Below are 26,671 nucleotides of genomic sequence, written 5' to 3' on the forward strand. Positions count from 1 at the left end.
CATTCAACTCTCTTGGTAACATTCATTCTATACCTCTGGGGTGAGAGACTTCATCCTCAACTTAGAAGGTGGAAGTGAAGGGGAGTGGTCCCTATCTGTGATCTGGTTTGTGTAGCTTTTTTTCGTTCTTCATACCTGGGTGCTTGGCTGGTTGCTTAACCATTTCTATGCTGCCTTACCCTCTTTCATTAGGGGTGGCCTCTGTGGACCCATGTCTAAACTGGTATTTTCAGAGGCAAATCATCATCAGTATTGACTTTTCAACCCTGCCAGATTGCTGCAGATGGCTCCCAAAATGATTGTTACACATTTTCATTACTCTGGGAGCCTGAGTCCCTTATCCAGAATTGTTCAGTCTCAACGCAAGGGAAAGGCCATCTCCTTCTTTTCCCCCTTCGCAGAGGGAGGCAACTTCATGCTGAGGGGCAACGGGGAGCCCCCCACTCAAGACAGACTGCGTGTCAGTCAAAGCATATGAGGAGAGAGGAGAGCCATTCAGACGAGCTGAGGAGTCACTTTTGGATTAAACTTTTTAGTAAAATACTCACTCCAGAGCAAGCCGGACATGCTTCACCACGTTGTGGCTAAGTAAAAGGAGCTCTGCAGATATGCTGGGCTGTAAAGACTGTAACAGGCACATTCTAAACAGGAGCCTTGCCGCCAGTACTCTGAGATCAGACAGCACCTGAGTCCCCAAAGCTCCTGGACCACTGTCGTAAAAGCTGCTAAGGCTGACAGAGACACATGCACTCGGCGTGAAATGAAAGGCTTTCCTTACCAAATTCAAAAATTTGAGGCAGATCCAATGACCATATTCTTCTCTGGATGCTGAATACAGTGAACCCTAAAGTTACTATCTCAAAAGTTGAGGCAACAGATGTAGCCCTCTCTCTAGCTAAGCCAACTTGGCAGGTGAAATTACTGCCCTCTCCCCTACGTGGGATCAGACACCCAGGGGAGTGAATCTCCCTGGCAACGTGGAATACGACTCCCGGGGACGAACGTAGACCCGGCATCATGGGATGGAGAACATCTTCTTGACCAAAAGGGGGAAATGAAAGGAAATGAAATAAACTTCAGTGGCAGAGATATTCCAAAACGAGCCGAGAGGTCACTCTGGTGGGCACTATTACACACAATATAGACAACCCTTTCTAGGTGCTAATGAATTGGGGTAGCTGGCAGTAGATACCTGAAACTATCAAACTACAACCCAGAACCCATGAATCTTGAAGACAATTGTATAAAAATGTAGCTTATGAGGGGTGACAATAGGATTGGGAAAGCCATAAGGACCACACTCCCCTTTGTCTAGTTTATGGATGGATGAGCAGAAAAATGGGGGAAAGAAACAAACTAACAGACAAAGGCACCCAGTGTTCGTTTTTACTTTAATTGCTCTTTTTCACTTTAATTATTATTCTTGTTATTTTTGTGTGTGTGGTAATGAAGGTGTCAGGGATTGATTTTGGTGATGAATGCACAACTATGTAATGGTACTGTGAACAATCGAATGTACAATTTGTTTTGTATGACTGCGTGGTATGTGAATATATCTCAATAAAATGAATATTAAAAAAAAACTGAGGCAAACTTTGAAAGTGAGGCTGAAATAAAACTTTACAAATTTGAGCCAGTGAATATTTGAAATAAAAAGTAAACAAATCCCAAAGAATCAGTATCACCCCCACCACCTCCAATGCTCCCCCAAACAGGGCTTAAAACCAGGCTCTCTGAGGGCCACATTCATTCCAAAACTTTGTGTAATCTGTAAAGGGAGCTATAGAAACATATATACATATACATGTATATGAATGCATGGCATGGAGACTGCCTGGTTTCAAACACCAAGTAGTCACCTTTAAGAGCTATACCTGAGCCTGTCCTGCCAAATGTGGGCCAAGGGTGGGATGGATGGCCCAGCTGCCTTCGCCAAGGCTCTGCAGCCAGCTCAGTCCCCCCATCCCTTCCCTGAAGCCCTGACTGACCTCTCTCTCCTGTTCACCCCATCCCAGGAACACCACTCACTTGAACTATGACAAAGAGCAAGGGGAGCTGCTACAGCACAAAAGACAACAATAAGTTCTCTTCAGTCCATAAAAATGTTGCTGGGAAGAAGCTATAACCTAATCCACAAAATTATGAACACAGAACATTAGAAATGGAAGGGGCCAAAGAGAATAAAGGACAGGGCCACCCAATCCCAGGATAACAGAGTCAGGCGGCACCTGAGGGACACACTAGTGTAGGATTAAGAAAGAAACAGCCACACACTGAAAAGGAAACCTGCAAAATTCATTTCCTTAAGTGACTGTAATAAAGGCTAGTTAAATTCCAGGAGGAGAGTATTCAGGCTATCTTTCCTAACACATTGTAAGCACTTAGCTCTTTAGGTTTATTTCAAAAAGGAAAACATCCTCTTTTATAACAAACTCCCTAATACCACAGTCAGAGAAAAACCTCAATGAGTCCAACTTAACAGGAGAGTTTACACCCCAGGCCATGTTGTCAAAAATAAAACTTCTTGATTTGACTTGAGAGTACTGATTTGTGTGACTAATTTTTAACAAGCCCATTTATGTTTATTTTCAACATTCTCACTGTTGAAAAATAAGAAACTACAGAGAAGGAAATGAGAATAAAAATCACCTATACTTTCATGAGTTGAGAATCACTATTAACACTTTGGTGCATTTCCCTCCTTCTATGAATCAGATTCTAACAGCGACATGAGCATACTGTGAATACATATTTTCAATTCCTGCTTTTGTTCCAGTAAAGTCCATTTAAAAATATTTCATTGAGTTAAATCAGGAAATTCACTTTTAGTGAATAAAAAAATTAAATAAAGTGACTAAAGGAAACCCTTCATGAAGTCAAAAAACACAGAAAATAATTATTCCACTGAGCCCCCATTTCCCCACCAAAAGAAAAAAAGATTACTATTGCTAGGATAGAAATTTCCTGTAAGATAGAAACATTAAGCTCATTTTTTTATCTACTTACATATGTTATATTTTCAGTAAGTATTTACTGCTTTGTACAAGCCACACAGTTCTCCAAATCACCAGAAGAACTGTGTGACTTTATCGTATCATTTTGAAGCAAGAAATCAAGTTTTGGTGGCCTTGGGAGAGTTTTCCATCTTCCAATTTGCAGATGGACTGACTCATTTTAAATGATCAGTTCATACACATGGACTATGAAAGTCGTATCTCCAGTTTTGTTGCATTCTGTTCCCTAAACAGTGACGTAAGCAAACGACCTTGCCAAAGACATATTATGTGACATATACTACCTGATCGGGAGCTGCCCTGAGGGCTGCCCACATCCTCCTTAGGTACCTGGTTTTCCATGTGGGCCCAAGGCCTTGGCCAGGAGAGAGCAGAACTTTTCTGCCTGGTAGAGAAGACTGTCCAGGGTCAAGATCTCCTTGGTGGCTAAGCATTTTCCACCTCTAGTAATACCTCACACTTCTTTCAACAAATATGCCCATGCCAGGCACTGGGATGGGTGCTGGGGATAAAGGAGTGAATAATGCAGGCACAGAGCCACTTCCATAGAGCTGCAGTTTTGCAGAGGACTTCCCCATCCGTTATCCTCATACAAAGCCTGGGAGGCAGGAAAGACAAACGCTGTTATTCCCATATTCTAGATGATAACACTAACGTTCACTGGAGTATTTTGCCCAAGGTTATGAAGCAGGACAGGACTCAAACCTGGGTCTTCTGACTCCCAACCCAGTGTTCTTTCTACTGTACTACTGAAATCCACATTGGTGAATTTCCTCTTACCAACAACCTAATGTAGATTATTCACATTGCATTCAGCACCTTGGTTCTACCTGGTTTGCGCAGCTTTTGAGCAATGAGCTGACCTATCCTCTAGATGGCTGCATATGCCCTGGTTTCTAGGTGCCTGCTGAGATTCTGACCCTGTCAGCACCAGCTTCAAACCCTGCTTACTGCCTCCCACTGCCACCACAATGCAGCCGACGACTAACTTACCCCAATTCCCATTCTCCTCTTTACCTTTAAAACAGTTTTTGCTGGACTCTTGGCCTCCCAACTAAAGGCATTTCCCTATTCTCCTTTGCAGCTAAATGTAACCATATGACTAAGTTCTGCACTGGGATTAAAAAAAAAAAAAGCACCGCATGCCGCTTCTGGGCCTTGCCCTTTCAAATGACTGTATGTGTGCTCCCCTGATCCTTTTCCCATGGGAGATGGTGAAACCTGAAGCTTCCACCTTCAACCACCAAGTGGAAGCTACATGTTTTGGATTGCAGGCCTGGACCACTTGTCCACTCTGGACTGGTATATGAGAGAGAAATAAACCTCTATCCAATTTCAGCCATTGTGCCTTTGGGTCTCTTTAATGTAGGAACTTGCCTACATTATACAAGAAGCTTGAGTGAGACCAGATCTACATTCTTATAGCAAGCATCTTGCCACAAACTAAATACTTTAAAGGGGATGTTAAAAACTAGGCATAACAATGCGTTCCATTCACAATTTTATTTTATGGAAAACTTTTTAAAAATGAAATCACCATAAATGTACAACTTTATGATGATACCATGAACAACTGATTGTACACTGTGGATAAATATATGGTAGGAGAATATAACTCTATAAAATTGTAGGAAAACATATATATAGGAGTAAAAGTGTTGGAGAAAACATGGTGAGAGGGATGATGCCTCACCAATATGGACTAACTACAATGTGTAAACTTAGAATTCAATCTTAGAACATAGCCTAACGTGGACATAATAATTGTAATAGTCCCTAGATTGTAAGCTCTTACAGCAGTTAACTCTATCCCTGAATTGTAATGCCCATCTCTAAACTTTGAGATGCTGATCCCCTAGCATATAACCTGATTGGTCTCTGGAACAATGCATATCTCTGAGACACCTGAAACTCAGAGCTAGAGCTCAGCAGATATGAATGTCAGTATTAGTGCATACAGCCACTGCCAAAAAAAAAAAAAAAAAAAAAGCTGAAAAAGAGCCCAGACTTCAATTAGTGATATGAATAAAGCAGGTCTGGTTAAGACCAGGGCAAGCCAGGCCAAAGGGTAAAGGTTGAAAATGATTGTGTTTTAAAACTTCAACTTCCATATGATACCAAGGGAACAGATATCTATTTGGTACAGGATCTAAATTTTCTAAACGGTACAACTCTACAGTCGATTTGTTCAAACACCACAATTGCATGGAACTTTGAATAGGAAGTGAGATACGGTAGGTTAGTATAGGCTGGAGTGAAATAGTGACACATCCCAGAGTAATCTGAGCAGATAATAAAAAATATATTTACAGCCTCCTCCTCCCCAGCCCCGAGGATCTGGGGGAAGGTGCGGATGTGTTGGACATCCTCACCCGGACTGGTGTTGATGTTGTCACAAACATGGGGACTGGCGGTTTGATATGCTGGGCCCTCGAGCATGGGACTTGCCCTTATGAAGCTCATTACCACAAAGGAGAGTCTAAACTTGCATGTAATGGTACCTAAGAGTCTCCCCGAGTACCTCTTTGTTGCTCAGATGTGGCCCTCTCTCTCTCTAACTGAGCCATCTCGACAGGTGAACTCGCTGCCCTCCCCCCTACGTGGGACCCGACTCCCAGGGGTGTAAATCTCCCTGGCAATGCAGAATATGACTCCCGGGGATGAATGTGGACCCGGCATCGTGGGGCTGAGAGTATCTTCTTGACCAAAAGGGGGATGCAAAATGAGATGAAATAGTTTCAGTGGCTAAGAGATTCCAAATGGAGTCAAGAGGTCACTCTGGTGGACATTCTTAGCACTATATACATAACACCTCTTAGGTTTTAAAGCATTGGAATAGCTAGAAGTAAATACCTGAAACTACCAAACTCCAACCCAGCAGTCTGGACTCCTGAAGACAATTATAGAATAATGTCGGTTACAATGGGTGACAGTGTGATTGTGAAGACCTTGTGGATCACACCCCCTTTATCTAGTGTATGGATGAATAGAAAAATGGGGATAAAAACTAAAGGACAAATGGGGTGGGATGGGGGGGTGATTTGGGTGTTCTTTTTTCACTTTTATTTTTTATTCTTGTTCTGGTTCTTTCTGATGTAAGGAAAATGTTCAGAGATAGATTGTGGTGATGAACGCATAACTATGTTATCATATTGTGGACAGTGGATTGTATACCATGGATGATTGTATGATGTGTGAATGTATTTCAATAAAACTGAATTTAATAAAAAAAAAAATATTAGCATGAAGATAAATGAAACAGAGAATACAAAACAATAGAATCAACAAAGCCAAAAAAAAAAAAAAAAAACACTTCCCAGAAGATTCTTTTCATTTGTAGAGGTGAGCTACAACTTTAGCTAGAGCATCCAGATTTCCTGAGTCATTTGTAATATCCACAATGTCCAAAAGAGTAAGATGACAATACTATTGGTCAGTAATAGGGGGTATTAAGGGGTAAGGAAGGATTGGGTTTTCTTTAAAATTTTTATTTCTTTTCTGCAGTAATGAAAGTGTTTTAAAATTGATCATGGGGACGTATGCACAATTATGTGATGATACTATGAGCCAGTGATTGTATACTTTGGAAGGTTTGTGTGTTGTGTGAATATATCTCAATAAAACTGCATTAAAAGAAAAAAAAATCACCAGGATCTCAAAAAATTATAGGCTCCAGTCACAGGAAAAAATGAGAGGGCCCCCCAAAAAACCAAACGAGTCTCTTGTAATAACAGTAAGGGAGAGAGCTGTAAAAGACAAGTACAGCCAGTCCTCCCTCTTAGAGCAGTTCACTCCATTCCTAGAAAAGGCACTGAAAGCTGAAATGATGTGAGCCAATGCTAATTTCTTCACGGAAACTGTGTGATAATAGGAGCTTGTGCTCCTGACTAAGAACTTAATTGTCAACTGTTTAAAAAACCTATGTAACTCCATATTTATCATCTATTAAAGTCTTGGGACTTCTAGAGATAGAAGGGTTGCTGGTCTAGTAATATATCACAAGAGATATAGACAAATTCTGTACCGTACAAAGTAGGTGTAAATCAGTTAAACTGAACACAATCAACCACCTGACCTTTTAGGATTCAGTGTATAGCACAAAGTACTTCAGTTTAATCATTTCTGCTGACTGCTAAATACAACAAATCAGAACATTTAAGAATGCCTTCAACAGAGAAAGCAAAAAGAAAAGGGGAAGAGGGTGGAAATTAAACTCAGAAAAGCAATAAAGCAATGTTTAAGTCCTGGCTCTGCTGCTGACTAGCTGTGGAGCCCTAGACAGTTGTTTAAACTATTTCCCAGTTCACAAGACAAGATTTTATAATACCTCTCTCACAGGGTTGTTGTAAAGACTAATTGAGAAACTGTCCATAAAAGTCACATTGAAAAATCACACACAAATGTGAAATGAAATTGATAGCAAGATCACAGCATCTGGAAAGGCTTTTGTGAGGAGATTTCGACAACCATCCTTATGAAAACTTTTGAGCAGACTACCAGCTACCCAGTCACTTTGAAAATTAACCCAGAGAAATTTATTTTGCTGTTCTCTTTTGCTTTTCTTAAAATCCCCCCATATGCATTAGCAAGCAAGTAGTGAGTCTTTCTGCTGTATTCATTGTGGGCATCCATTTGCTCGCCAGCCACCGGACAACAAAACACAGGTACCAGATGTCAGTCATGAGCTGTTCAACCAAAAATGTGTTCCAAAGACCCACTGGGCTGTCAGAAACCTCAAAACCAGAGGCAGGAAGCATTTCAGGCTGCCAGTAAAAGGGAGGAAGAAGAATGGAGCAGTGAAGAGTTGCAAGCTCTGGAGTGAGACTGTCTCAGGTTTAAATTGTGGCTTTTCCACTTACTGCATAGTCTGGGGTACCTCTCAGTCTCAGTCTTCTTAACTATAAAACGAGACTAAGGGTACCTACCCCATAACGGTATTGTGAGGATTAAATGAGAAAAAGAATGTAAGCACTCAGCACAGTTCCTAGCATATGGTAAATACGGTTAGGTATTTCTATTTATAAAACTAACAACAATAATAAATATAGCTTGAAATAACAAAAATGAAGAGCTAGCAGATCCCCAATCCTTCATATCAGGGCTTTGCTAAGGGCTCTGTAAACTGGCCTTACCTGGACAGCATACTGACTTACTCACTGATCCTCTACACTCACCAGGGTTCTTATGAATTTCTGCCTAATGCCCCAGAGTAGGTGAAACGTCCAAAAATGCCTGGCTGGACATCTGGCTAGGTCCTGGCACTTGTTTACTGTTCACAGCTGCCCAACACTGTCCTGAGAGGCATCCACAGAGGAGGATATAGTAACATGGATATCTGTGCCTAATTTTTCCATTCGTGCCCAAGGGTGGAAATTCATGGTTCTTAAGCACTCATGTGATAAATACAGGAAAGATCAACAGGAAAGAGGAAGGAGAAGGGAAAGTCTCCATCTCACTTCTGCCAGTATCTCAGGAACCAGGCTGTGGCTCTCCATCTCTGGGGATGAAATGCTTCATCATCTTTAAAATATGGCCCTACCCAGCAAAGTGAAGTCTGTCAGCACCCTCCTGGTGGACAGCTCCATGGCTCTAAACTTACCCTAGAGGTAGGGAAATTTACTCCTCCCTCTCCCAGCTCCATCCCTGTGAAGGTCAGGACCATCACTATTAAAGCCATAGCTATGTTCCCTACATCTAGGGAGCAACTTTCCTGCTTTCAAAACCCTTACTCTTTCCTTATTTCACTCAAACAACAGAACCACACTCTAAGGGGCTGGAAAAGACTTGTTATACCCAGTTTCCCAGATCAGAAATCAGCCATGGTTTGAGACATTAAGTGATTTAGCTAAGGCTATACACATGGTGATTAAGTAGTGGAACCAGCCTAGAATGTAGGTTATCTGACTCCTGATCTGGTGCTCTTTTCAGAAAACATGCGTATTTGTTTTTAAACATTTGATCTCCATAATGGTGCTTTGCTTCTAGAGAGTTCATTAACCAAGGTGTCTCTTCACAGAGCAAGGCAGATTCACACACTTGAAAGCCACTCACACAGGCAAATGTTCACCACACTCTAGAAATCCAAAGGGCCACGATGATTAATATAATTGACAATTAATTCCAGTTCTGGCTCTCTCACCCTCTGCCACCTGCCAGCTCTCTGCTGCAGTTAGTCCCTCTTTGCTCCAGTCCTACTGGTACACTAACACCGGATTAACGATTTAGGGAGATTTAGTTCCTATCACTAAAATAATAATCATAATGAAATAACTCCAGTCTACCTCAAACTTTGACTTGTCACTTTACCTTGCTGAGTTTCTTCAACTACAAAATGAGGAGTGAGCTACACAGAGCCCTGAATCCACCATTTATTAGTGCCTCAATTTCCCTATCCCTAAAATGATGATAATAATAGTACCTACTTCATGGGGTCTTTCTAAGGATTAAATGAGATAGTACATGTGAAATACTAAGTATATTAGAAGAACTCACTAGATATTAGCAATAATAATAGTACTTACTTCATGGGGTCTTTCTAAGGATTAAATGAGATAAGTATAATATCTAGATAATATCTAGTATATTAGTATCAGTATATTAGAAAAACTCACTAGATGTTAGCAATTATTACCATCTGTAATGACGTGTACGAGATTTGGGCCTTACATGATCTTCCAAACTTAATTTCTCATCTTTATTTAAGAACTCTCCATTCTAGGCAAATGTGTGTCTCTGAATAAAAACTGGTCATTTCTGCCCCTGAGCTTTTAATCATGTTATGTACCTGCCCCTCTCCCCCTTGAAGTGTCTGTCCTACCTTTGCCAATTTAAATCCTACCCATCCTTAAAGGTCTAGATAAAACTTGTCCTTTTCCAGGAAGCCTCTTCCCTTCCACAACAACCCACAAAGACCTCTTCTAGTCTCTGAATTCCTGTAGCACTTAGAGACAGTCTAGACCACTTAATTAGCATTGAATGTGGCTTCTATTATCTTCTATCTTAAAGTGTCCATATGCAATAAATGAAACAGTGGGCTTCTTGGCCAAGGCTATTTCTGCTCTTCCTCTGGGTCTAGCATGGGTGCCTGGCATATAATAGCCTCTCAGTATCTGTTGACGAATAAATAAAGATGTAGTACTATGCCCAAGGAAATAGGCAATAAGTTTTCTTTTAACTGATGTGGCTCAGCTCTTGATTTGCTGAACTCTGGACCCCTGTAAAGATAACAGAAAGATGAACATCAGCAGGGCAGAGACAACCATGGCCTGGTTAACTCATCATCAATAAAAGATATTGATATCTGGCCAACCTGAAGAAAAAGAAAAACACTGATGTCAGAAGGAAATGGTAACCTAAACTCCAAAGTATCTCGTAAGAGCAAATTCATGAGCGTATATTATTAAAGAGTGAAGGAAATTTGAGATCTTCCCAAGCTGAATACACTTATTTAACAACTATTTATTGAATGACTACTTTCTATAGACACTGTCATGGATGATGGGGATATAACATAAAACAAGATACAAAATTCTTGCTTATCGTCCAGCATCTAAGGAGGAAGGCTAGATATAAAGCCATCCTCAAGCTCCAAAGTGAAGTCCAGAAAGGAACAAGTCCTTGCACCAGCACCTTGCTATCCTTCAAGTCACGAAAAAAGAAAAAGGAACACCCCATTCACAACTGACCAAATGGAGGCACATGCGGGGCTAAAAATGCTCCATCATTCTCAATAAGGCACCCCTCCCTCACTCTCGAATCCACTGAGACACTGCTCACAGCACAGCAGTCTGCACCCTAAGTCTTTTGAACACTGCCAGTTGAGCTCTACCACTAGTGCCATTTAAATATAAAACCTCTCAAAAGGCAAATGTGGCTCAGGACGTCAAAGACAAAACTCAGAGAGAGGAAAGGAGGAAGGGAGAGGTGGCAGTTGGTTAAAGGATCAGGTAGTTTTCAACAATGCAAAGCCTGAGCCTCCTTTATCCTTTGAGCAGAAACTTCTGTCATCTGAAGCCTTCATTTTTTTTCCTTCTTCCAGGATACTGAAAATAGCTTTGCATTTAACATTTAAAATTGTTTTTGATCCCACACTCTTTCAGTTCTGCTCTTTTCCTCAAATTCATTCCCTTCCCTAAGGGTACCAATAAGTATACGTCATAAGCAAACAAACCAGAGTCACCATTTTCCTCCCTAAGAGTTAAAAAGAAAAACAGATTTACATATTATATGGAATATAAATTGGCCAAGAACACAGGATTCTTATCTGGACCAAAAGTTCTAGGACAGAATTTCATTCAACTTATCAAGAAAGATAGATCAAAATCAAGGTTCATATTAAAGGCATAACTGTTGATGGCTATACATGGGAACTTCATCAGTTCCTCATTATTTGCATGCCACCTACTTGAAAAAAAAATGGATGTAGGTAGCCATTTAAGGGAAGGTATGAACAATGCAATATGTGTTTTCCTGTTAACAGTGAGAGAAACATAGGATTGTACAGCTTAAAAGGACCTGAGAAATCACAGTTCAATGATCATTAAATTCAATGTTTTATTAAAATCCTTTTGAACAGGGTGCAGTAAACTGCTATTTATATAATATATAACCAAGGGCAAACACTCCAATTTTGTAAGCAAGTATCTAAAAGACCCTTCTAACACAAGGCCCTGCAGGGCTACAAGGAGAATGAAAGGAGAAACCATGTACTTAGAAGGAACTCTTTATCCAGTTACACTGGCCTTTACTTCCTTCAGGAACATCAAGCTACTTCCAACCTCAGGGACTTTGCACATGTTTCCTTTTCCTGGGATACTTTCTTCCAGATCTTCCTGCAGCTGAGCTTTCGATGTTTTCTCCCTCAGCTCAAATGTCACCTCCTCAGAGAGGTCTTCCCTGATCACCTAGCTAAAGCAACTCCCTCCACCATTCATCATAGCTAATGTTTTCCTCTGTATTGTTCTTTCCTAGCACATGTCACTAACAGAAGTGAGCACACTTAATTGTGTATGTCCGCTCCCTCCTTCTGGGAATCGGCTTTGTTCACTGCTAGGTTCTCAGTGCCTGGAATAGTGCTGGGCACATGCATATGGGAGGCATCCAACAAACTTCATTGAATGAATAAATGAGTACAGTTGAAGAGTGAGAAGCAAGGACAAGATAATTATTCACGAAACAATCAAGAAATGAGATAACTGGCCATCCTGATTAGATATGATATGATAATCTGCTAATTATGAAATACCATTATTCTGAACGAATGGCTGGCAATCAACAGCATGAGGCAGAGCAGAAACACAACAGTTAAAAAAAAAAAAAAAGAGCAAATGTCATCAAAGGAGGCTTCACAAAGGAAGTGAGATTCAAGGCAGGCAAAGGCAAGGTCAAAGGAACAACTTCAGCAAAGACAACCAGCTGTAGAAAATATGGCATGGGGTAGTGAAGGAAAGGGGGTGCGGGGGGAGGAGGAGACAAGGAGATCTAAACCTCAGAAGCAGGGCTATCAGGAAGAACAGGGCCGAATGCAGGGGGTCTGGAGGCTCCACATGCCACTGGCAACAGGGCTGTTCTCAGACGGCAAAGCTGGCCACACTCTGCTGGAAGAATTGAAAAGAGAGAGTGAAGCAAAAAAATGGTTTGAGGATGATCACTGCGGTCTAAGAATAAGCAGGCAAAAACAGCTTCTTCCCTCTTCTTAGACATGAAAGAGATATAAGTAAGCAAGATGTCAAGGCATTTTCCCCATAAGACAATTTACAGAGTATCTCGCAGCAGCATACCATAGCCGATTCCGGTCAACTGCCTATACATCTGACACTGGAACTCTCAAGGAAGGTAAGAGAGGTTCAAAATGATAGTTCTGAGGGCAGAGCATTTTCTCCCATAGCTCCCAAATCTGAGATTAATTATATTCAATATAGCCTGCGTTTTTTTTCTTTGGGGGAAAAAAGTGGTATCTAATTTCACTGTGCAGTATATATCTGAACATTATATAACACATTTTTATGAAACAGGTTCTTTACATAAAACAATGTTACCCTTACTACCTAGATGTATTTGGAGAACCACTGACATATATATATATATATATATATATATATATATATACACACACACACACACACACACACACACACACACACACATATATCCCAAAGCTATGGAAGTCAGTCTTTAGGGTAAGGAATTGGGATAGGGAAAAAGAAGGCAAGAGACATTTGAAATGGTCCCCTTCCCAAGGAAGAGCTCTGCATACAGCTACAAAAGGGAATGTGGTAGGGGCAGTGAGTTACATTCGGAGGTTCATCTCACACAAGGAACAGCCTGGCTGCCTAAGTAGAAGGATGAGCCATGCAAGGCCCCTGTCTGTGCAATACTGCAGAAAGGCAGGAGGAAGCAACAGACCGAAATGCACAACGGACTGAAATGCACAACAGGATGTGAGAGGAAGGCTCACAAACCTTTATAACTGCTTCCAGGGCAACAGCCAAATGCCCATCTCTTGTGCCCCACCGCAGAAGCATTCAGCCCTGAATTAAAGGCGGCACACACCAAGACCAGCTACCAATGACTGTGGGCCTACTAGGCTCCTAGCACAGGGCTGGGTGCTTCACACACATAACTGTACTTCCTCCCAGTGGGCATCTGGTACAGTGGTTAGACAGCAAGCTCTGCTCCACCCGTTCCAGCTGAGTGACCTCAAGCAGTTTACAAAACCATCTTGCTTGTAAAATAAGGATAATAACAGTACCTAACTCAGGGGATTCTTACGAGGATTAAATAAGTTAATAAACATAAGGTGACTAACATATTTGCTGGCATACAGAAAGTGCTCAATAAATGTTAGCTACTATTATCATTGTTATTATTATTCCTATTTTGCCAAATGAAGTAACTCAGACTCCAAGAATCTAATTTGCCCAGATCACACATTTCAAACAGTAGTTGAAGGAATAAATGCATGTAAATGTTTTACTCAGTATATGTACAAAACCCAGTGGGTAGAGTATTGACCAGAATATTAAATTAGGCGAACCTCCATTCCCTTCTCTAACCAGGCTGGATAAACATGAGTTTATAATATTTAAAAGGACAGCATGTCTTTTTCACTCTAATTATTATTCTTGTTATTTTTGTGTGTGTGCTAATGAAGGTGTCAGGGATTGATTTAGGTGATGAATGTACAACTATGTAATGGTACTGTGAACAATCGAAAGTACGATTTGTTTTGTATGACTGTGTGGTATGTGAATATATCTCAATAAAATGAGGATTTAAAAAAAAAAAAAAGATGTAACCAAAAAAAAAAAAAAAAATGATAATGCAATATTACCAGAAAATGTCATTGCCAAAGGAAGTAGAAATGATTTAAATAAACTTTTCTGCCTGGATAAAAAGTTTTTTACTATAATTGTGGCTTCCCATATGGGTCAGATATGACTCCTGAGAGGGGGATGGAATCTAGAGTTGGTATTTGATTGTTTCCTTCATGTTCATATTTTCTGGCTCCTGTAAGGTTGTGACCATTATGTAATTAAGGAACAGATCATAGTGCAGGAATAAACAACAAATGGTTAAAAAAAAAAAAAAAAAAAAAAGGACAGCATGTACTAAAGTAAAAATCATTTTCCATCATATGCCAGCACTCAACGTTCCCCTGAAGCAAAGATGACTAAAGCTTATATCCAGTCTCATCTTCCCCACCCCCATCCCCAAGTTATGTCCTCAACCTAAACCCTCGTTCCCTCCAGACCTAACTACTCACAACCATGTACGCACACACCCGTTGCACCCATCGTCTCATGCCCCCATCTCTCTATGGTGCGTATCCCTTTTCCCTTCCCCTACTCATCCCTGAGCTCCTATCCCACCCCCTCTCCTCCTCCTCAAGTTGATCTGGTATGTTCATTGAGCAAGCATATCCTAAAGGTTCCCTGTTCCTGCCATTTTGAGAAAATCAAGATGAACTCCTCCCAAAGTGCTCAGCCTAAGCAAGCAAGTGAGCTATACCCAGACAATCCGACACTAAACAGAATGTATCAATATCCTAAGAGAACTAGAGCTAGATCAAGTATTGGAGGACATGGCTGCCAGCTGCGAGGAGGAGGAAAAACAAAAGGAAGAAACAGTTTCTGAGGACAAAGCATTTGAGCTGGGCCTTAAAGCTTAGTAGGACTTGAATATGTGAAGATGGAGGGACAGGGAATGGAATGGGCCAGGGGCTGGTGCAGGGAACAGACAGCCCTTCAACTTGGCTGCAGAGCCCCATACATCAGCAGGGTCCCATAGACAGGTGGGTTGGATGGGAGAACCTACATACCAGGCAAAGGATACCAGGTAAAGCAGTAAGGAGGAGCAATACTAACAGCCAACATGCACTGAGCACTACTATGCATCACAAATAGTGTGCTGTGTTTTTTAATGTTTCACTCCACTTAATCCACACAACAGCTCTTTGAGGTAGGGAGTACTAATATCCCAGTTTTACAGATGAAGACACTGAGGCACAGAATGCACAAGAAACTTGACCTTAAGTCATAAAGCTAGTAAGGAACAGTTAGGATATAAAATATGGCTCTCGAGTCTGCACTCCGAACCACCAAATCAAATCACCTCTCAGGACAGCTTTGGAGGTGGCGGGGTGTAGAGATACAGGCTCCAGGGTGTTATAAGGATTAAATAAAACAGGATTTGAAAGCAGTTTGTAATCTGTAACTCCAAGGCCACATATGCTAGCTACAGGCTGCCATTAATGTCTACTATGGAACTGCTAACAGCTGAAGCAGGAAAGAGCAGTCAGGACTGGAGACATCCAAGAGGGATACTGTGCAGAGCTAAGACCAGGAGACACACCTATCTTTAGGAAGTAAAGGGGGAGAACCAAGAAAGCATTGTGACCCAAAGGCTGAGGAAGCAGATCATTTCAGGGAGGGAAAGACAGAGAAAATAAAAGCTGCAAAAGGGCCATGAACAATCACTTAGGACCAAGGATGGGCCCTGGAATTCAAGGGTCTTTGAGAGGAAACATGAAGAAGGGTGGTAAAGAGAGAAACCAGTGGGCAGGGGCAAAAGACAGAGCAGAAATAAGAGTGTGGAAGGCGATGAACAGTCTCAGCATTTTGAAAGGTTAGCCAGAAGGGAGGAGAGAGAAAGACATTCAGACTCAGTGGGTACCAGTGTAGACAAATATAAACTGTTTGGTGCATAACAAACTCACAACTGGTCTGTTTCTTTGTTTTCCATCCTTCATCTCCCAAATCAAAGCAAAGGTTTTCTCATGCTGGTGGGGAGGCTGAAAGCAAACAGCACAAAGGATGTTCCAGTGACAGGACCCCAGCAGAGGTGGGAGGAAGTGGCAGCTGGCACTTGGGAAGGGCTTCCTATGTGCCAGGCATTCTACACGTATCATCTCCCTTAATCCTCATACAAGGATTCCATGAGGCAGGCATTGTTATTATTCCACAGAAGAGAAGCCTGAGGTCACAGTTAAGTACTAGTCAAGCCTAGAGTCCAAACCCAAGTCCCAGGTCCTTCTGCCACCAAAGCCCAAGCTCTTACCCACAGTGAGGGTTCAAGAAAAAGGGAACAAAGGAAAGATCCCACCTGCTTGCTCTGAACTAGGAGGAAACGAGAAGAGAATGGGGAAAAAGACAGAACATTGTAAGAGGGAAGGAAGAGATGCCAAGGGAGCTTAATTCAGAGCAGGTGTTGTTTCAAAAGATGGGAAGGAGAAAGGACAGAGTGGGTTATTTGTACAGAAGGGCTTCATGCCTGTGTTTCTGGGTGCCTAACTGAACCTGAGGGTCCGTAAAAGATTTTTTACTTCCCTACAAGTGTTGAACTATGCTACTAAAATCAGTGCCTATAGATGAAACATCTTAAGAGGTAGAAACTGTTTCTGTAATGTTGACTTTCTACCACCACGGTTTGAGCTGATGATGGAATCACAAAATAAAGAAAACTCATAGAAGGGAGGCGATTCTTATACCAAAGAGAGATATTACTCAGTTATTGCACATTCTTATGCACTTTTGTTATTGTAGCCTAGCCTTTATAGTGTGTTTGTCCACCTTTTAGTACATAAATTGTGTAGAAAGTGTTAGTGCAACGGGATAAATCTGAAAGTACGGACACTTCCTTTTCCTGCCCCATGGCAAGCAAACCTCTTCAGCAAATAGCAGACAAACTCATGAGTAGTCATCGTTTTATAAATCTTTTGAAATGGATCCTTTAAAGCACCATCTGTTGATCTGCTTAACTTTCCTCTGAAAACAGGACTTCAGTTCACCTGTTCTGGAGGTTCCAGCAGGTAAATATCAACCGAATCCAAACACACTAAATATTTAGAGACTTACAGACCTTTAGAATAGAAAGGAAACTTTGAGATCACCTAGTTACCTGCCTAATTTCTACCTAAGACAAACAGAAACAAGAGAGGTTCAGTAACTTGCCTCAAGTGGCACAGCCCTGAGAGCTCAAGTCTGAGCTAGAACCAAGAAGCCTAACTCTCAGGCAAATGCTCTTCCACCACACTTGCTTCTCCCATGAACCCTTTTAAACTTTAGGGGTTGGAATAAAGTACAAATTTAACTATGGTTTTAATTTTTAATTTGTTATTACTATTCACTGGGTACATCTAAAATTAAAACCAAAATGCCTCTACAGAATCAGTTTCAGATGATATAAGCAATTTCAAATCCCACCTAGGAAATTTTAAAACCTTTTCCACATGTTCAACAAACTGTTTCAAAAAGCTACCAATGTGAACATGGTAACAAAACATGGACTTGAAAGATTAAATTTTGTATTTTAAAAAATACTTTGGAATTTCATTGACATGAAAATCAAATTTAACAGCAGTACTTTTTTTTTTTTTTTTAATCTCCCAAACTCGGAGAGCATGAGATTATTCAAAACTGCTCAGGAGCAGCAACGATTATTTTAAGCTCATGATGCAACTGGTACCTTAATTAAAACTCCACCAACCCAAATTGACAGATCCTGATATCAATGGGACGAATTAAAATAATAGTTGTCATGTAAAAATAGATTAAACGGGGGTACAGCAGAAGATTTTAGAAGGACAAATGACAAGCGAGGGTTGCGGAAAATGAGATGCATCTAAAGGGCAACTTTTATGGATTTTATTTTTTTAGAAAAACCAAGATCCTGGAAAAACGGGTATTGTCAAGAAATGCTTCTTCATAAATACCGAATCTGATTTCTGAAAGCTGAGTGAGGAAACTTGGCTAACAATTCCCTGCTGGGGAAAAGCGATGTAAGACACAAGAGACCGCAAATGCCAAAGTGGCAAGGCTAGGTGACCGCAAAGGGGCCGGGGCGGGGGCAGGGGAGAGGCAATGGAGAGAAGGGTGTTAGCCGGGTCCCCCACCAACCAGGACAAACTTGACAACAGAAGCCAACGTCCAATGCAACCCTTCCTTCCCCGGCGCCCGCCGTCCGGCACCTGCGTGAGCCCGGCACTCACTCCCGCGTCCCCCTCTGGGTGGCTGACCCGCGCCCCACAAGGTTGGCATTAATTTCTGTCTTCCACTTTTTCCTCCCAGCAAACGCGAGCTCTCTTGCTGGTCGCCCGGCAATCGCGAACGGGAACCTTTTTTTTCCCTGACATCTGTCAAACCCGGAGCTTGAGCCAACCTCGCTGCGCCCTCCGCGGGGATACAGTGCCGGCGGCGGGCCCGTACCTGGACGCTAGGCGGTATCAGGTACTCGCAGACCCACGGGGGATTCTACCGTGGCTGTCCAGGACCTGGAACAGGCAGGCCGGACGAAAGTGCGTACGTAGGCTGGGGCGGCCCCATTCCTGGCCAGGGATTCCCGGGTGCAGCGCCAGGGTCGGCAAATGGGGCCAAAGGGGCCTGCAAGCTCGGACTCTCGAAGACCGACCAAGACGCCCTCCCCGCCCCCACCCAGCCCCGCGAAAGGGAAGTGGAGGAGAAAGCGAGGAAGCGCAGAAGCGGCAAAGCTCGCCCAACGCCCTTGAGGTGCAGCCCCTAAGGATGGTCCTCGAAGGTCTCCGCAGCTCCCAGGGATACATCCTCGGACCCGCCACTCAGCCGGGTCATTGCCCAAAGGGCGAAGCTGTCCCTTTAAGAAACAGCTGGCTGTACCCTCTCCAGTCAGGTAGTGATGCCCGGGGAGAGGAGGTGAGTAAACCCGCGGACACTTTCCTGATCCCTTTAAGGGCGCCTGCGCCCTTCCCCGCAGTGCCAGCCCCCGCGAGGGAGGATGGGGGCGGACGGGCGCGGCGCCTTTAAGGGGCGCAGTCTCCCCGCGGCCCGCATGGGGGCAGGGAGCAAGCACGGGACGTTTAAGGCCGACAGCGGGCACGTCGGGCAGGGTTCCCCGGCGGCCGGGCTGTGCCCCGGGTGGCGGCGAGGGTGCTGCGCCTGGCAGGGTGGTAACGGCCCCCGACGGGGTGCCCGGGGCCGCGCCGCTGGCCGCTGCCAGCCCGACACTCACCGTGGCTCCCGGGGAACGCCCGCGCCCGCGCCCCCACTCGGATCCCGCGGCGGCGGCGGCGGCGGTGAGTCCGGCGCGGGTAAATAGGCACCTCCGTCCCTGACCTACTTTCTGCCTTCCCTAAATGTCGCACCACTAACCTACTTTCCGACCAATCCGCTCCCCGCCGGCCCAGGCCCGGCCCCCCGCCCACCAATCGCTGTGCCCAACCCCCCTTCTCCGCCCACCAATGGAGGAGCCGCGGAGCCCGGATACCTGCCTCTTCCCTCCAGCCAATCCTAGCGTCGGAAAGGAGCCGGTCTCGGCGGTAGCCACCGACCAACCCGCGCGCGGCTCGGCGGCCTGCTGGCCACTTGTGTGGCAGCTAGAGAGGCCGCTGGCCAATGGCTAAGCGGCGAGGGCCGGTTTACCTGCTACTTTCCCGCCACCAATGATTTGGCGCACTGGAGCGCACGCCCCGAGGAGAGGGCCAATGCGCGCGTTCTCTCTAGATTTCCTCGCCCTTGCCTTCTCTCTTCCCCTTCAGGTCTCCCACTTGCCGTGACCACTGCGGGTGCAGACGCCGCACCCCTTGCAGTCCCCTGGGCTGTCCCTCGTCTCTAGGTACCTAGCTTGCATCTGGCTCTCTGTTCTCACCTCTCTCTCCTTCCCCTTCTTCACTCTGGGCACCCAGACTAAAACCAGTATTTCCTCACTCCCCTTCCTCCAACTCCATCCAGGAAACCAATTTTGGGAACACTGAATACCAGACCCTTCCTAAAATGCCTGGGTTTGCCAAAGTCCAAACGAGAGAACGAATACTTCGTGTTTCTGGAATGCTTTTTCACCCCGAGAACTCCAAGCATTCTCACGTTCTTGCCGTTCGTGTTGACCTCCAAGCGTTCCACTGAACTGTCTTTCTTGTCGTTCAAAAGAAAACTGGAGCACGGAACGATTGCACTGCATTTCCTTCCAGTAGACAGGTTTTGACCACCTACTGTGTGACGGACACCGTTCCAGTGGCCACAAGTCCTACCGCAAAAAAAGCTTTCTAGTGAGCAAGAAAGAAGAAAACAAATGGTTACAGAAAATAAAAATTCTGTAAGATGCGACTTAGATGCTGAGAGGACAGAGAATCTGTCTTATTTTTGCATCTCCAGCACTTAGCAGTAGGCCTTTAGCACAAAGAACCCTCTACCCCTCTAGATGTCAAACTCCCTGAATACAAAGAGTGTCTTCTTTTTGTGTTATTTCCTCGCCCCTCCTCTTTATCTCCTAACTGGGATGGGTGGAGTGGTAGGGTGGGGAACTGGCAAAAGGCAAATGCTCACTAAATGTTTGTTGACTGGATGCATGAATGAATGCAATTAAATCTCTTGACCCATTTCTTTGTCTTTAGAAATCTAACCCTGTAAATTCCTTGAATGCAGACAGTGCATTTTAATCGTTGTAAACCTGTCCACTCATACCCAACTCTTTGGCAGGCTGAGTGATTGCTCAGTAACTGCTTGTGGAGTCCATGCTGAGTATTTTCAAGGTCAACCGACTTTACCAGAGCTCACTACTTTTACTGAGGAGTTTACATGCAGGTGGAAATCTTCTTGCTTTTTACTTTCTCTTTGCCCCCATTTCCTAAGTGGAACTTTAGCCATGCACTTGACAAGATAATGTGGACAAGATGAAGAAACATGAGCTGGATTCTAGTATAATTCATTGGCTAATAACTGGTTAAGTCACCATAACCTAAAGATGCTGATTAGTGTATGCATTTTGACCTGAAGGAAGGGTGGAAGAAATTAACATTCATGGAGCATCTACTGTGGGCCAGGCACAGTGCAAAGTGCTTTCTCTGCATTTTCTTCACAGCTGTCCTGTGAAGAAGGTCTTATTGCCCTGTTTTACAGATGAGGAAACAAACTCAGAGTTTAAGTAACTGGCCCAAGGTCACACTGTAGGTGATGTCATCATAATTCAAAACAAATTTATTTGACTCTAAAATCTTCATACCATACCAGTTATCATCAGGATGACCCAGGGCTCTCTCTCAGGCCCAGACTTCAGGACTTTTTTCAGTGATCTGAATGAAAACCTAGAGAAGATGCATGGTATTTTCAGATGACACATCACTAGGAAGGGAATAGATATCATTACATAATCTAAGCTGAGTCCCATATTGAAGCAATGGGCTGACTTTAACAGGGACAGATGTGGGGTCCTGCCCTGGGAAACCAACTGCTGTAAGGCATGCTCAAAGCAGAGATGTCTTGATGCAAGTATGAGGAAAACCAAGGGGTCTTAGATGAAAAACAACTTAAACTGGGTCTACAGTGTACTGTGGCTATCAAAATAAGTGCTGTCTCAGGCTGCATCAAATAGAAGTCTGATATCTAAGACAAGGTGGATGTTAGAGTGTCTGATGCTTGTCGGTACACACATGGAATATTGTCTGCATTTAAGGCTTGGCAAAGAGAAAGTATCTGCATGTACAAGGAGAAGGACCAGGATGTCAAGTGGCTAGAAACTATGTCATATGAGGAAAGATTAAAGGAAGCAGGAGGTTTCGCCCCAGGGGGTACAAGGTAACTGTCTTCAATATTTGAAGAACTGTCAAATATAAGAGAAAAGAGACTTGTTCTTGGGGCCCTAAGAGGTGGAAGAGGGAAGTGTGGGTGGGAACTCCAGAATAAATCAATATGAAGAATTTTCTAACAAGAGCCTCCTCCTCTGCCTTAGTAAGTTCTAGTTTCTTGTCACAGAAAGTGTTCAAGCAAGAATTGGGTGACCATGTAGTGAAAGGGGAGCTGGACTGAATGTCTTTTAGGACCCTGCCTCCCTGAGGTGATGTGGTTCTATTCTCATACCTTTGTTTTCCTCTTTTAAAGGTCATCACCCTGTCTTTTCCTACCCCAAGTGGCTAAGCCACTGTTTCTCCTCACATGCACCTGTTCTTCTATATGGAATAATACCTTCCTTTGTGTTCCTCTCTGTTGGAGACCTCAAACACCTCCATTGTCCACTGATACCTAATTCCCTTTTATTTTCTACCCTCCAGAGTACTGAATGTTCAATTCTCTGGACACTGCCAAGGTCAAAGCATTGTCCTCAATCTGAAAATCACTGGGTATGAACTGAATCAAATGGGTAAAGGGAAAGGAAAAGACAACACTTGTTGAGCACCTACTGTGTGCCAGGTGCTTTAAATACATTATCGAATGTAATCCTCACATTAACTCCAGCAGTTGATACACTCATGCGCCACAGCTGCTAGCCAAATGACTTTTACCAAATTGCTTAACCTCTTTGTATCTCAGTTTCTTCACCTGTAAAATGGGGATAGTCTATTTTTACCTGTCAGGGTTGTTGAGAGTTCAGTGAGAAAAAAAGATGCAAAGCCCTTAGCACAGTACCTAGTATACAGTAAAGGTTCAATATATATCAGGTACTACTGTTAATTCAATGAATTCATTATTTATTGCTCTTGTTTTACAGATGACATTGGTGAGGATCAAGTAGTGTAATCTACAGTAATTTCCCAAACTCTGATCCAATGGCCTGATCCATTAGAATTAATCACAAAGTTTTTAAAAAAATAAAACAGATTCCTGAGTCCTAATCAGGAAGATTCTGATTCAGTATCTTTCGGAACTAATGTGCAGGTTTGGGAATTGCATATCTAAAGAAACAAGCACAGGATCTGAAGTCAGAGAGACCAGGGTCAATTTCCATGTCTTTTGGCTTGAATGGAGAAGCCCATGATAGGACCAGGAAGTCATGCAGGAGTGCTCTCTTTGGAGAATTCTGAGATGAACATTAAAGTTCTTGTAGAAAACCGAGTAGTAATGTGTTGCTATAAATAACAACAACAACAACATTTACTGCTGGTTTACAATGCGTCAAGCATTCTGAGAACTTCACATGCATTACCTCATTCAGTTCTCACAAAAACTCCACAAGGAAGGTACTTTTGATTATTCCCATTTTACAAGTGAGGAAACTTAAACACAGAGAAGTCTTGAGATCCAAGGCCACCCAGGCAGTCTGACTCCAGAGCTCACACTCTTAACCACTTTACTAAATTTCTCTTCATAATTCCTTTGGAAAACTCTTGAATCTATATCTATAGATTTTAAAGATATACATATAGATGGATAGATAGATAGATAGATAGATAGATAGATATTCAGAAGTCATCAGTTTAGAGGTGGAATGCATTATTAAACAATAAATTCACCAACAGATTGGTGGTTTATATAGAGAAAGGGAGAATGAATACCTGGGACTAGGCTTTAGGACTGAGTGTCTTATACTTAAGGAATGCAAGAAGCAGGAGCCTTTTTAGCTAACTTAAGCTTGAGGAAAAGATTTTGGTTTCAGCAACAAACAGCTTTAATAAAACTGTTTTACTAAAACTGGAGCCAGAAAATCTACCAAAGGTATATGGGGAATGAGTGAAGACAACATGGTGCCAGGGAGTTGACATCACTTTTTGAAAACATTTGCTATTTAAGAGGAAATTATAAATAGAACCATAGCTATCTCAGCAGCCAACCCAATCAAAAGCATCTTGTGTATGTGTATGTGGTTTCATTTTTTGAACCAAGGTTGACATCTATGCATATAGAAATGAGAAGCTGAAAAAAAAAAACACAGGAATTAATGGGTTAACTAGTTTGTATAGCTTTTCAGCTGTTTTTCTGGGACCTTATGAGGATCTTTTATGAATTGGATGGCCTTAGCAGCCCAAAATGGGAGAGCAGTAATACCTCATTTGGAATGCGTCCTAGACCATGTAATTAGGCTTCAGACTAGATCTCGCTTGCAGAAATGGCCAAGGTTCCAGAGATGTTGGTGTTTAAATGTCAAAGGGGCTTTTCCATTTGGCTAAGGGGTGTTTGTTGAAGACAGCTGAAGAGTCAGTGACCACATTCCTTCACAACAGAAGCCCTGGAGAACGAGAGATGCTATCTTCAAAAACTTGGCATGGTTTTTATCCTGCTTCCTGAGGAGTAGTAGCACTAAAATTCACTTTATGGAGAATATAAAAAAAAGGAAGACTCTATTCTGGTGAGTCCAGCAAAGTAAAATGTTAAATTAAGCCATTTAAGAAATTCATTACCTCAAAACAGAGTACTAAAGCTTTTGAAAAACAAAAAAGGAAGAATTAGGTTGATTGGGGAAAGCTGACCTACCACATATCCTATAAAACTATGAAAATTAAAATAGTCTGGTACCGGTATAGAAGGAGACCAGTAGATCAATTAAAAGGCATAGCATCCAGAAACAGAGCAAAAGTAAACGTAATGTAATTAATACTGAATTGTACACTTAAAAGGGATTAAAATATGAATTTTGAGTTGTATTATGTCATCACAATAAAAAGATTTTCTTAAAAAAAAGTACATGGGAATTGAGTATAATAAAAAGGTGGCATTTTAAAGCATTGGGATAAGATGGCTTTTTTCAGTAAATGTAATTGAAACAACTAGCTAGACACACAGAAACATGTAAAGATTGTTCTTTACCCTAATCTCTACACTAAAATAAAACACACATAAAGCTAGGATTTAAATGTAGAGAATGACATCCATAAGAACACTAGAAGAAAATATGGGTGAATTTTTATAAACTTGAAAGGCCTTTCTATTCATTGAAATAAACAGGTAGATTTGATACTTATACACAGACACACACACAACAAATAAACAGAAATCTTGTGTACCATAAAATCACAAAATTAAAATAAAATAAAAAGACAACCAGCAAACAGCCCCACAATATGCTATTGGTTAAGAATGCACCATACACATTCCATTTATAAAGTCAGAAGTTGGACTGATCAAATGTCAGTGGTACTTCTGGGAACATTATTTGAACCTGCCATTTGTAGAAGATGAATTACTCCTTATAAAGAACGACTCCTTATAAAAAGTTAATCATAAAAGTTGTTTTATTTTATTGGCCCTTCTTTTTGGTGTTTTAAAAATAAAAACCAATAATCCCCAATCACTATCCCAAGTATCAAAATCTGTTTATATCCTCTGCAGTAAACTCTGGGGCTTTTACTTCACTCACATAAAAGCTACTGATTCAAAACCTATCTAAGGAAAACTCCCATCTTGTACACAGATGTGCATGTATTACAATAATTGCTACTCAAATCCTTCCATTTCTCTTTGCAATTAAAAATACAAAAACATCTATTACCTTATTTTCAGATTACAAAAACATTTTCAGATTACCTTATTTTCAGATTACAAAAACATTTGAAAACACAGAAAATTGTGAAGAAGAAAATCAAAATAATCAATATAAACCCCTGTTAAAATATTGATGTATTTTCTTTGTTGAATTTTCTTTATAATCGTATTTTGACCTCATTTTTATCACACTGAATTTTGGAGGGGCATCCTGCTTTTTAAAATAAATCTATTATGAACTTTCCCCCATGCCATTAAGCCTTCTACAACAAAATTTTAATGGCTGCAGCCTATTCCATTGTATGGAGTAACCATAAATCATTATGCAAAGTCCTCTGATTGAAAATGCTCACGTTGTTTCTAATTTTTCTCTATTATAAACAGTGCCGAAAAGAACATTCTTTGAGATTTTTAAATAATTTCAGGGCCTTTGGTAGGGCATATAGGGGATGGGCCCACAGTTTCTTTACCCTTCATCATCACCACACTGGGTTTCAATGAATCAGTTGCCATAAACAGGGAATAAAGCTTGCATATTTTTTCTTCTAAGGTTTTGATATTTTTCTCTTCCTGCTGCTGCTTCTCCTTTTGTCATAAACCTTATTTTAAAGCCACAAGAAGATTTGTATGCAATTGAATTAAAAACAAAACCAGAAATGACTTTAGCTTGATAAGTGGTCTTTGGGAAACTTATTACACCAATTCTGTGTTTCAAAGGGCACTCCAGCTATCAAAAGCAGGAATAATTGACAATAAAACTTACTGCAAATAAAGATATCCAAATCTGGAGTATAAACGGAGTCTTTATTTTGTGTTATTATTTTGGCCCCCTTGTGTTATTCCTTTTCCTTTATTCATATACTGCTAGATCATTTATTTGTGCACTGGTCCATCTGCCAGACAGAGGCAAGGAAATAAGATCAAATGATGTTACTGCTTAGCCCTTGGGAAATTTTAGGTGGCAAAGTTGAAATGCATCAGCAAAAAGAAGTTGTGTGC

At 42.0% G+C, this 26,671-nt stretch overlaps 1 protein-coding gene across 8 annotated transcripts in view; it reads right to left on the bottom strand.

The window, feature by feature from the left end:
- Nucleotides 1-19,639, bottom strand: part of ARNTL (aryl hydrocarbon receptor nuclear translocator like) — a 112,690-nt gene extending 93,051 nt beyond the window's left edge. For 5 of the 8 annotated variants that reach the window (XM_037839902.1, XM_037839906.1, XM_037839901.1 and 2 more), the window contains exon 1: nucleotides 19,497-19,639. The gene's annotated coding sequence lies outside the window, so the exon portion shown is untranslated. The remainder of the gene's footprint in view (nucleotides 1-19,496) is intronic. The other 3 variants (XM_037839908.1, XM_037839903.1, XM_037839907.1) reach the window with 1 other exon arrangement.
- Between the last annotated feature and the right edge of the window lie 7,032 nt (nucleotides 19,640-26,671).

The sequence above is a fragment of the Choloepus didactylus genome, chromosome 6 (genome assembly GCF_015220235.1).
Source record: "Choloepus didactylus isolate mChoDid1 chromosome 6, mChoDid1.pri, whole genome shotgun sequence".
In the NCBI taxonomy this organism is placed as follows: Eukaryota; Metazoa; Chordata; class Mammalia; order Pilosa; family Megalonychidae; genus Choloepus; species Choloepus didactylus.